We start from the raw sequence: 12,023 nt of genomic DNA on the forward strand, positions 1-12,023 counted from the left end.
AATTATTATCAAAACTTTAGTAGTTTTTTTGTAACATTTATTCATTGTTTAACTATAAACACTTATCTTCTTATCATAAATTATTTGCTCAAGTACATGCACTGATGTTTATTGAAGTTTAGTAATATGATTCTGTAGTTATATTCATTTTCTCTTGTTTTCAGATTCTGAACCAAAATATGAAAACACAGTGATAAAATAGCCTGACACAACTGGTGTATGAACTTCTGTCAACATAGTCTCTACAATATTTGTGTTAGGTCTACCTAATTATAATTGTTAATTTTGACCCATAATGGGATCTCGATAAAACTTATATAGATAGATATAGATAGAATATTTTGTTAAATTGCCCATAATTGTCTTCTCTCTTGTAGTACCTATATACTTAGATTTTACATATGTTGGTTAAGAAGCTCCTATCATGTATCATTGCTGATAATATATAAAATCCTAAATTAGGTAGTTGCATGCAATGTGCATACAAGTCAGTGATAAAATCTGTAAAACTTGATGGTTTGTCAGACACCTGTTCAGCATGTATTGCACAATTTTATTACTTTACCAACCAAAGATGTCAATTTTGATACATTTATTGTCAAAATGATGAATGAACATACACCAGTTTCTTTTATATCAAACCGCTCTGGTGGGCTAGTGGTTAGAGCATCCGCCTCGTATACGGGAGGTCATGGGTTCGATCCCCGACCGAGTCATACCAGAGACTTAAAAAATGGTACTAACAGCTGCCTCGCTTGGCGTTCAGCATTAAGAGGTTAGTGTTAGGACTGGTCGGCCTGGTGTCAGGATAATGTGACTGGGTGGGACATCACGCTACATGTCTGCGGCATGATGCCCCAGTGCTAGACATCACTATAAGCTGCCACATTGCAGACATCGTAGCGATATGACTGAAAAATTGTTAAAGCTACGTTAAAAATAAAAATCACATCACATCTTTTATGTCAATTGGGTCTCCAGAATGAGTGAATGAAAACAAAAAGACAGATTAATACAAATGTATTATCCTCCCCCTATCTATGATCTTACTATCAATATCATTGTCATTGTTGTGGTTTAACAATTATCTCATTTTTGATTCTTCTAAATAAATAGTATTTATCCCTTACACTCAAGTATATTCAGTGGTAAATGTAATTTTTAAATTTAGTTTTTGGAGAAAATCGTGTAATATTATTGTATTTATTTCCCCAAGTCTTCATAATTTAATTTAATTGACACGGAGATTAAGGATGGTCCTTTATATTATCAAGATATGCACCAGTTCTCATTAGGAAACTTGTATACCTGAATCTTTCTACTGCAAGTAGACAAGTTTGTATGGCATTGAATTTCAAGTTGACAATGATAACATTTGTCTTCTTATAATGATGTGAACATAGAACTAAACCTTAAAAAGATTTGCACCACTTTCATGGTTTTGAGAAACAATTAACCAGGAAATTGGGAAAAACTTCTGGTTTGAAAATATCCAAAATATTTTACATTTGCATCAGTATGGAGTTCATTCATATTCATGAGAGACTGTACCCAGCCAGATGCATACAAGCTCAAACAAATAGTCCAGGGTCATCAAGACAAATAGTCCAGGGTCATCAAGACCTTTTAAAGTGGGCTGTTTACTCAAGGATAAGGAGAATTTTCTACCAGTGCTGAGGCCCACGATCAAACTGCTCATTTATATTTGATTTAGAAATGGAGCAGCTTTCTCGATATGGCCATTTTAGTGCATTTCTGTCTTTCTTTCTCACATGAATGGCCTTGACTAAAAGATGTGTACTAGCCAGCACTGAGATCTAGTGACATGAACAAGAGACAATTTAAGTAATCAGATAAAATAGCAGTAATTAAAAACAAATTTCTTTACATGTTATGTTTAAGCCATTTCAAATCTTGGGTTGATGACATGCAAAAGAACAGTGGAAAGAAAGAAATACCATAAGAGGAACAAACTTAAATCAGTGGAAGCAAAATAATACATACATATAATTAAGCTTCCTATTATGCTTCAATGAACAGCTTGAACAGCTGATTTATAATTCAGTTGGAGTTGTATACAGACATAACATTTAGGTCTAGAGAACTTGCAGTCATTAAAATCATTACAAATTATTATATATAGATAACTTGTTGCCATGTAGTGGTTTTTGGGTAGTATGAATTCTGACTGAAAAGAATTCTGTTCTCATTATTAAAATAAAAAATAATATTTTATACATGTCTTTAAATCGCAAGTAGAGTAAAAATTTGTTACACTGTAATACAATCCCCTTCTTCAATAAAGATTTCTTTTATAACTACAGCATTCAGTTTTATTTTGCTGTCTGTTTTATTGTCAGCTGGAGACAAAAAGCAAGTCTTCGGCAGATGATGTTTTAAAGTTGTAATTAATAAAATGGAACACAATTAATAATAATGCTTACACATCATATTTTAAATCTGTTCAAAAAGTGGTGAAAAAAGGCATTCTGCAAAATTTGTATTTGAAATTATGTGGCCCATATGGCAAGGGAGATAATTGCATGTCTTTGTCTTTTTGTTGAGGAGGAGCACCAACAAGAACATTTTTAAAATCTGCACGTGTTAGATGGTTTTAAAATCTCAGATACTCCTAAATATTCTATCACAAATAGAAACGTTTAGAATGTTTCAAATGAATTCCTAGTCTTAAATGTGCTTAAGTACCAGTAGAACTGAATGAGTTGATGTATCAATTAATATTATTGACATATCACAATGATATTATCCAGAATAACTTTGAAGGAATTGACAATTATTCCAAAGTATTGCTTTTGTCCAAAAAAGTCAACAAGCACTTTGTACTTCCACTGATTAATTTAAGTAAATGATTTCTCTCAAATCATATCTGAACACAACAGTAAATAATTCTAAAGACTGAACTTGAAGGAGAATGAAAAATTTTCCACATAATTTTATACCAGTGTCACATAATCTAAGATACAATATAAAATGCCTAGGATGTGGGTCACAAGTTTGCTTCAGGAACACACTAAGTTTGTAAATAAGGTCCATCTGGAATTACCAACTCACTTGAACCATTCCATCAAGGACTATCCATTGGGATACTTTAGCTTTATACAGAAAATTAACATTAGTTAGCATTAAATCTATGGGGAATGTTCATATAAGACTCTCTGTCATTGAGTGGCAAATGTAATGTTGAAACTGTCCCCATAGGTTTAACATTAGGGGACTGTCTGGCCTCTAAAGGGAAATGTAATGGTATAAATGTCCATAGGATTAACATGATGGGTGGTTATAGGGAAACTTAAGGTCAGGCCTCTTAGTTTAGGCATTATAGGAACAACGGGAAATGTAATGTTAAAAGTTTACTTAGGATATGCATGCGTGGGACTCTCCCAGCACAAGTGTGAAAACCTATTTTAAAAAATTTATATAGCCTTCATGTAATGGGTCTGTATATCGATAAGAGAAAATGTAGGGTAGGATGGAAAAAAGAATGGGTATAACAAGAATTTATAATGCTTATAAGAAAACTAACTTTCTTATCATTCTTCCTCCATTTATACTAGCTGCCATATCTAGCCTATCTTGTGTTGAGAAATTGTATTAAACCCCCCAAAAGACAACAATGGTCCTATCCCACTACAACTTCATTAGTATTCCCTTGTAATCAATGTTAAACCCACATCCTCCAATCCTTCCCTAATGAAGAGTTAATGAAAAGAGAAAAGTAATAACGCTTGCGCACATAAATATACATATACACTATCATATATGGAGTTAAAGAAGACAAATATTAGCAGTACTTACACACATACACATATCTATAGATAGAAAACATGATGGAGAAAAGAACAAAAACACACTTAACAAAAGGCATTGACCAGCTTTTACAATTCAAGAAGTGTGTTAAAACATTTTGTAAATTATGTTCTGAGCCAGGAAGGGTTTAAAATTTGTAATGCTGTATTTTTTCTTTATTTGCCTTCCTATATTTATCTTTCAAGAACAAATATGCACTTAAGTACATACATTGGCTTGCTGTTGCAATGCAAACACAAATATCCTTATACATTATCATGCAAAGAGAGAGCAAGGTGGGAAGAAAGGGTAGGAATATGTACACATAGTCACAAATGTAGCCTTAAAGTAAGGGAGTTTGAAATTTGTAATACATTATTTTGCTGTCCTAAATTATATTCTGTCACTAGCTGGTTACCCATTTGTCACTTGATAAGCACCAATAAAAAGAGTGTTGCAATACCATGCTTCATCATGCAGAATTGGGTCTTGAATATGTTTGCTAAAAATCTATGGTTTTTCAATCCAGATTTTAATACACTTCAGTGACCTTCTTTAATGTCAGTTAATTTCTTTACACTTTTATTCTAATCGATATTTTTTAAATACACCTTGATCTTAATCTTACATTAAACTTTGGAATTTTAGGACCATACCAAACATCGACAAGGGAAGTAACATTTTCTGTTTGAGTTCCAACAGCTTACCTAGTTACCCAATACTCAGTAATCTACTATCAAACACTCCACACTAAACTCTCAATATGCAGTCTACTTATCAATCACCCATCATCTACGATTGTAGAACTAGTTAGGTGACCAATACCTTGTGATCTGTTATCCAGCACCTGGTTATGTACTATCCAATGCCACATATTCACTACATAGTATGATGTTTGCAGGCCTGGCCCTAGGGCAAGGCAAACAAGGCAACCACCCTGGGTCCCACGCTTTCATCAATGCAGTTGTTTTGCTTGGGGTCCCACACTCATCACTTGCTGTCTTGGGCCAGGCCAAGCGATTTGTAGTGACCAATGCCCCGTTTTATGTTGTCCATTACCCCAGACGATACAATCCAACACTCCATTTGTAATGACCAATGAACAGTAAACGTGTACTTACCTCATACTATAAATCCAGAATGCCATTTGTATATGAATCAAAATAGGACCATATTTTACACTGTAAAGAGCACAACTTGATAACTGGTACATTCTATTAACAGTTCGATTGACACAGTAAGTAAATAAAAAATCATCAATGCTAAAATCATTAATATTAAATCTATCAGGAGAAAATAAATGCACTTATCAAACTACCATATCACTGTTCTAAGCAGGTGATCATGGACTATTAAAGTTCGGCCCAGACTGATAACAACTTTATCACAAATATACAGGAAACAATAGAATTTTTACCAGAGGTGCGAGTTTGGACGTGTCTTTATAATTTCGATTCCTCAGACATTTGTGCTAATGATTTCTAGTTCCTATAGTTTATATTAATATATGCTTGAATTTAATGTGCACTCCAATTTAAGTGATCAACTGAAAGACATTTTGACTAAATACAAATATTGACAATGCTAGTATGCTGGTGTAAGTGTACACTTATTGTTCTTTTAGAAGGTTGATATTGCATAATAAAGATATAGTTGTAAATAATTTATAATATACCTCATGGTAAAAATATTCCATTTCCTGTGCAAGGCTACAATGCTTACGAAAGTGATAAACATAAATGATGATAGGCTTGCATCAGACAGTAATTATAATTCGTATGATACACCTTGTTCAATTTGAGATTTATCTAGAAAATAGTCAAGTTTTTTTTCTGTCTTCAGAAGTCTTGTTAGAAGTCTATTTTTGATTGACAATTTGTAAATCTTCGATCATATATGCCATTCCTTCCATTGATTGAAATAACAATTGTATTCTGTTATCAGGAAGATGTAGAAGATATGGCATGGCAAGCCATATTACACATTTGCTAAATAGACCTGTCACTAAGCACAATATAAATACTTCGTGTTCAGACATGTTGAATTTATGTTTTCTTTCATTCATAATTATCAGCCAGAATTGTGAAATTGTTGCTTGTTCGAAATGTAAATTTGTTGTACCTTGAAGGAAGGAATAAAAATATATTTAACATGCTTCCTTTCATACTCAGTGCAACAAATGTTAATTATTGAAATCAATCCAAAAGAAATAAATAAACAAAATGTGAAAAGCCAAAAGAAAACTATAAAAAGCAGACCCCAAAGCAGACAACAACAGAAAATCTTTCTTGTTCTTTATCTTTAATGATGGGCATCACACATTTTAGGAAACAAAGTTTTTCCTTTATTCTGTGAAACCTAGACTGGATCTGACAAGATATGTTTGTTGCTATGGTGTGTATATTTACTCATACTCTTTGCAATTTTATTTACAGATTATTCTTTGGTCAAGTACAAACACTTCATGTACAAATTCATAATTTCTTTGTAATTCATCCTGTTTAATTTTTGTTGTAGAAGGTTATGTTACTTTAGTTAGGTTCAAATACTTTTGATCAATTATCACATATGAGGGGTCCAAACCAGAGCTACTTTGCAGGATTGCCCAGATAACATCAGCAGTAACAAGGCTGTGACCAATATGGAAGGATACCAACATTACTCTTGCTTCTAAAATAAGGCTGATGTTACTCCATTGTAATATCCATTTTTCTGTATGACTGTGAAACATGGATGCTCAAATATGATTTACAAAGAATGATTCAAATCTTCAAAATGAGGTGCTACTGCAAGATCTTGGGAATCTTATACATTGACCATGTAACCAACAAAGAGGTACACAACAGCATCAAACAAGTCAGTGGAACCTTCAAAGATCACTTGACCACGTTGAAAGAAAAAATCTAAAGTAGCACGGTCATGTCTCAAGATCATTGGGATTGGCAAAAACAGTCTTGCAATGCATAGTGAGAAGGTGCATAAGAAGCAGATAGAATAAGCAGTGGAAGAAAACATTAAAGAATGGACAGGCATGGGGTTCGGAGATACACAGAAGGAAGTGGAAAACTGGGAAGAATGGAGAGAATTAGTGGTGAAGAAATGTGTGGTTCTACAGTCTCCTGAGCTATGGATCTGATTATAATGATGACGCTGTTATTGTTACTCAAGTTTTGCGTTGCTTGGTCTCTAACAAAATATTTCCTTTTCTGTAAATCAAAATAAAATTGAAAAACCATAAATGGAATTAAAAATTGAAAATCAAATTTATAAAATAAGAAATGAAAAACTAGACTTTTGGAACAAGAACATTAAAATAAAAAGGAAGCAAATAAAAAATCTATATAAAAAACTGACAAATGTTAATAAAAGATTAAAATGAAAAATATTAAAATTAAAAATGAAAATATGTGGATCAAAAAGTGAATACCGAAAAATGAAATTAAATATTGAAAATTGCAAGACAAAAGTTTGAAAGAAAATTTAAAATATTCAACTTGGAATCGAGAATTCAAAATGAGATGTGAAAAAGCTAGGTTTTATGACTAGAAATTAAAAATAGAAAACCACACAAAATAGAAATAGAAAACGAAACTGAAAATGAACGTTAATGAGAACTAAAATCTTGAAAATTAATAAATGGTAAATCAGTGAAATCTATAATCTGAATTGAAAATGAAAATTGAAACTAAAATAATTACTACAAATTGAGAACATGAAAATAAAAATTGAAAACATGTTTGAAAATAAAAAGCAAATACGAAGATATCAAATGATACAGAAAATTAGAAAAAGACTTTTTAAAACAATTTGAAGTTGGAAATTTTAAAGTCATTGAAGTGTGATAAATGCAATATAGTATCATTCTGTGAACGTCGAAAAATTGATATTATTTCCGTCCTGTCCTACCACAACAAAGACAATTACAATACACAGAGAAACATAAGATCAAACAAAACCATCAAAATTACAAAGGTGCACTTAACCAGGTCCCATGGAAGCATCATTTTAAAAATGTGGATGTTGTTCGTGACTGGAATGAACGATGTAAAAATGGTCGCTCAAACTGCATGTTGACTGCATATTATTGGAACTGCATTGTACATCACTGTGTATTAGTCACTAAAAAGGAGTGTTGGGCAGTGTGTGAAGTTTGGATACTAGATCTGTCGGTATTAGTCCCTCCAGGGGGATGTTGATTTGATAATGTTGATTTTGTTTAGCAGAATACTGGCAAATGGTTACTACAAATGACTAATATTGGCTAATAAATACATATGTGTTAGAATATCACTGCATGGTGGATAGTAGATAACAGGGTAACATACAGTAGATGGGTGATGGTTACCTTATCTAGTTCATAAAATATGCACGCACTTTGTCTGTTAGTGAGAATCGATTTTTGGTCTAACTGACTATTGTTATATAATGTCTACCTATTTTGTTCATAATTCTAAGTGGTAAATAAGATAAATTTAAGGTCTAACTTTGCTTAAGAGTTAGTGAAATGTTTCTCTAATTTTTCAGAAAATCTGTTGAACGATAGATCAGATGACAGTCTGCAAATAGCAGAGCTAAGTGATCAATTGTTTGTTCTTGTTTTTTATCAGTCTTTGGAACTCTATGATCAAAGATTTTAGCTTTGTTCAAAAACTATTTGAGAGGATCATTTATTTAAATTATTCATTGGAATTACAACTATTACTAGTCAATGGTCTTAAACTAAGTAGTAGAAAAGAGCAAAAGACAAAAGGTTTTGCGAAATTCACAAATAACTTATCTCCCTAAAATACTAAGTGAAAATGTATTAAGAAGTTACTGTATTGCTAGTTAAATCCCAAATAGTCTAAAATGTTCTATCATCATTCCTAATGAATAAAGTTCTAATTAAATTTCAGTGGTGTTCAAAATAAGATCCAGTGCCAAAGGTGCTGATTGTCTTTAGGCTTGAATGTACTAATGCAAAAGTAGCCTGAAATGTGATGATGTACTAACAGTCTTCTAAGTAATCACAATAACGTAATTCAATATATCCTTGTCTGAATTCACTGTGATTCCAAAATTAATATTTTTGTCCAAGAATATTATTTAACAGTGCCTTGTATTTCCAGTGAATACTAACTTGAATAAATAATAATAACAAATCAAATCTGAACACAACAATAAGATTGATTCTTCCTAAAGATGCTAAAGCAAGAATGAATAAGTTTTAGGTAAACAAGATTATAAAGACCTCTACGTGACCAAGGTCACATTTAGCATTTTATGGAAATGCCATGATCTAATGAAATTCTCCATTTTAGAAGAACCTAAGATCATAATATAGAATACAGTAAACATCAGGTAGGTTAAGTATTTTTATGGGGGTAATTCCAATAGCCATGAACCAGATCCTAATAGTATATCAACTTATATTCTAATCCTAATATTTAACCCACATTCCTATAAAATATATTAGCTATGTATTATTTGTTTGCCAAACTAAAATCTCATCAGTGACTCTAGTCAGAACACAGTGAACTTAATTTTGTGCAAGGTCAAATACAAGACACCATTATCCATGACATAAAATGAATTTTATAAAAAAAGCTATAAAACCATGCAAATTAATCGTACATAACACATACTCATTGACTTTTTAGTGTAAGAATACTTTTTGATTATTGTCAATTCATTCAAAGGAATTCTGGTTTATATCATTATCTCATTGGGATGCATCAATAATGTTGGTACAGCAGTACATTCAAGATGAGTTCAAATTCTGGATTATATCATTTCATTGAGATGCATCAATAATGTTGGTACATCAGCACATTCAAGATGAGTTCAAAGTCTGGATTATATCATTATCACATTGGGATGCATCAGTAATGTTGGGTACAGCACCACATTCAAGGTGAGTTCATTAAGAACATTCTACACTGTTGGACATGTGAGAGAACTTTCGGGATTATTTGTGATTTAATTCACAATACAGTAAGTGATTTTGAATTTAATTTTGCATTATAGGGAAATAAATTGCTTTCTAAATTTTAACAAATGAACTGGTTTTTCTTCTTAGTGTTATTTAGTTTAAGACTAGAATCTAGCAATACATTAGTTTGAACCTGTTAAGATGGAAGAGCCACATGAAATGATATGTCTGGTCACAAATTTGCAAAGAATTATTCAAAAATACACTTAAGAAAGCTTATAGACAAATTCCAGACTACTTTGAGATTAATTTCAGGATACTTGTTAATATCTGTTTAAATAAATGTCTGGGATCCCAAATGGCCACAACACAATAACACAGTTTGGTGAAGAAACTGACTGGAACTTTTCAAGTAGTGTATATTCGATGAAGAAATTTCCAAAAATATCAGTGATGACACAACACCCTGCATTTAGAAAGAATTTTGAAAAAAGGATAAAATGGGATATGTCATGGTTTCTTTGTCTTTATTTTGGTCAGTACAACATCACTAACTTTGAGAGATTCTTTCAAACTATTTGAATTCTTTCTCTATTTATTATGGCCAGTTACATCTAGCCTTAATCAAAATGTATTATAAATTATACATAGCTAACTGAATATGTATACATAAGGATGCGAATTAAATCTGTCTTCAATTATATAAACATATGCCACTAAAGAGGATGTTTGAGGAATAATGACAAAGGAGAAAGTATATATAAGTTATATAAACACTAAAGAGCATGTTTAATGATCAAGGAAAAAGATATATATATATATATATATATATATATATATATATATATATATATATAGGCTATATAACACTTAAATATGCTCCATACTGAAACAAATAATGAATACGTCTCTTGTGTACAGTCTCAACCTCGCTCTCTTTAACCTGAGAGAAGAAAGATGTTTTTTTTTTGTGTTACTTAGTGTTAAACATCTTGTGGTAGGGTTGATGCTATTTATGTAAAATAAACTTTGCTTATGCTGTTGTGAAGGGTCAAATTTTGAATTGCATCAAACTTTAAAAGTTGAATGCACTGAACATTAAAATTTTATCTCATTTAAGCCAGAAAAGTCGTTCTGAGGGGTCACTACAACCTTTCTTCTTTCATCTCCCTATGTCAGTATACGTTTCAAAGGGACAGCATTCTGATGCAGTGAAATTGACTGGGGTATCTTAACATAGTCCTTAGAAAGTAAACATTTGAGCTAAAAACCTTAACTGCTTGGTAGGAACCTATGTCCGCTTATCTTTTTTTTCAAGGGGAAATTGTCACGTATTGTCGTTCACAGATTCCAAGCTGTCTAAACCTGATGAAAGGAATTATTTCTTTGGGAAAAATTAGGGACCACTGCCTACGATTGGGCAGAATAAATTAGGGCATACACTTTAGAGCAATCAAAATTTAATGTGATGACCTTAGTTCAAAGTCTTTAGTCTGAAAATTTCCTAGAAGAGGAAACTTCGTCTCAACTCTGTGGGAAGCAAAAAGAGATTAGTACTTTCCTCGTGAAACAGGAAAGGGACCAGGTGGTCTTCTTGTAAAAACAAAGACATGTTTAGTGCTAGGACAAATAATTTATGAAAGAGAAAGGCAATAAGGAACAGCCTTCTTAGAGAAAGACAAGACAGTCTGGAGACTGGATTCTGGGGAAGGAAAGAAAAATGAGGTCAGAATAAAAGGATCAGGATCTTTTGACCATGCTATCAATCATCTTCACTTGGGAGAGGGAGAACTAGAGCAATCATCATGCTAATGTCATTCACCCTGCCCTGCCTCTTCATGGTGTATAAGGGGAAAACATCTTTTTTAGCAGACTTCATTAATTCCCTAGCAGAACTTGAAGGACTCATTGACATGTGCAGCAGAACTCACACAACCATCTTTGTGGTGATCTGAATATCACTATGTACAGGAAACAACCAAAATGAGTTGGCGAAGGAGTCTTAGCAGTCATTAGAAGCCAAAAAACATATCCCTACAACCAGTTTTCTTGTCAAGCCTTATTTTACCATCATGATTGAGTACCACGGTCCCAACTTGCCTGCTGGTTGGCATCCATTAGTCTCGAGAGACGATGGAACTGCGTCGATGAGAGATGTCCCGGTTGGTGGTTGTGCAGCGTCTGCTGTGGCTACGTAATCCAATGCGGGAGTGGCAGTCCCTGCTGCACTTGAAGGTTGTGTCAGGTGTTGGTTGGAGCTGCATCTTCTTCCTCTGCGATCGTCTTTCATCAGCTAGCAAGCGTT

At 32.8% G+C, this 12,023-nt stretch overlaps 1 protein-coding gene across 2 annotated transcripts in view; it reads left to right on the top strand.

Moving 5' to 3' along the window:
• Window positions 1-2,285, top strand: part of LOC149782402 (immunoglobulin superfamily member 10-like) — a 100,223-nt gene extending 97,938 nt beyond the window's left edge. For both annotated transcript variants that reach the window (XM_089933784.1, XM_089933785.1), the window contains one exon: window positions 165-2,285. The gene's annotated coding sequence lies outside the window, so the exon portion shown is untranslated. The remainder of the gene's footprint in view (window positions 1-164) is intronic.
• The last annotated feature ends 9,738 nt before the right edge of the window (window positions 2,286-12,023 follow it).

The sequence above is a fragment of the Sinohyriopsis cumingii genome, chromosome 15, assembly GCF_028554795.1.
Source record: "Sinohyriopsis cumingii isolate HCF-2022 chromosome 15, ASM2855479v2, whole genome shotgun sequence".
NCBI lineage: Eukaryota > Metazoa > Mollusca > Bivalvia > Unionida > Unionidae > Sinohyriopsis > Sinohyriopsis cumingii.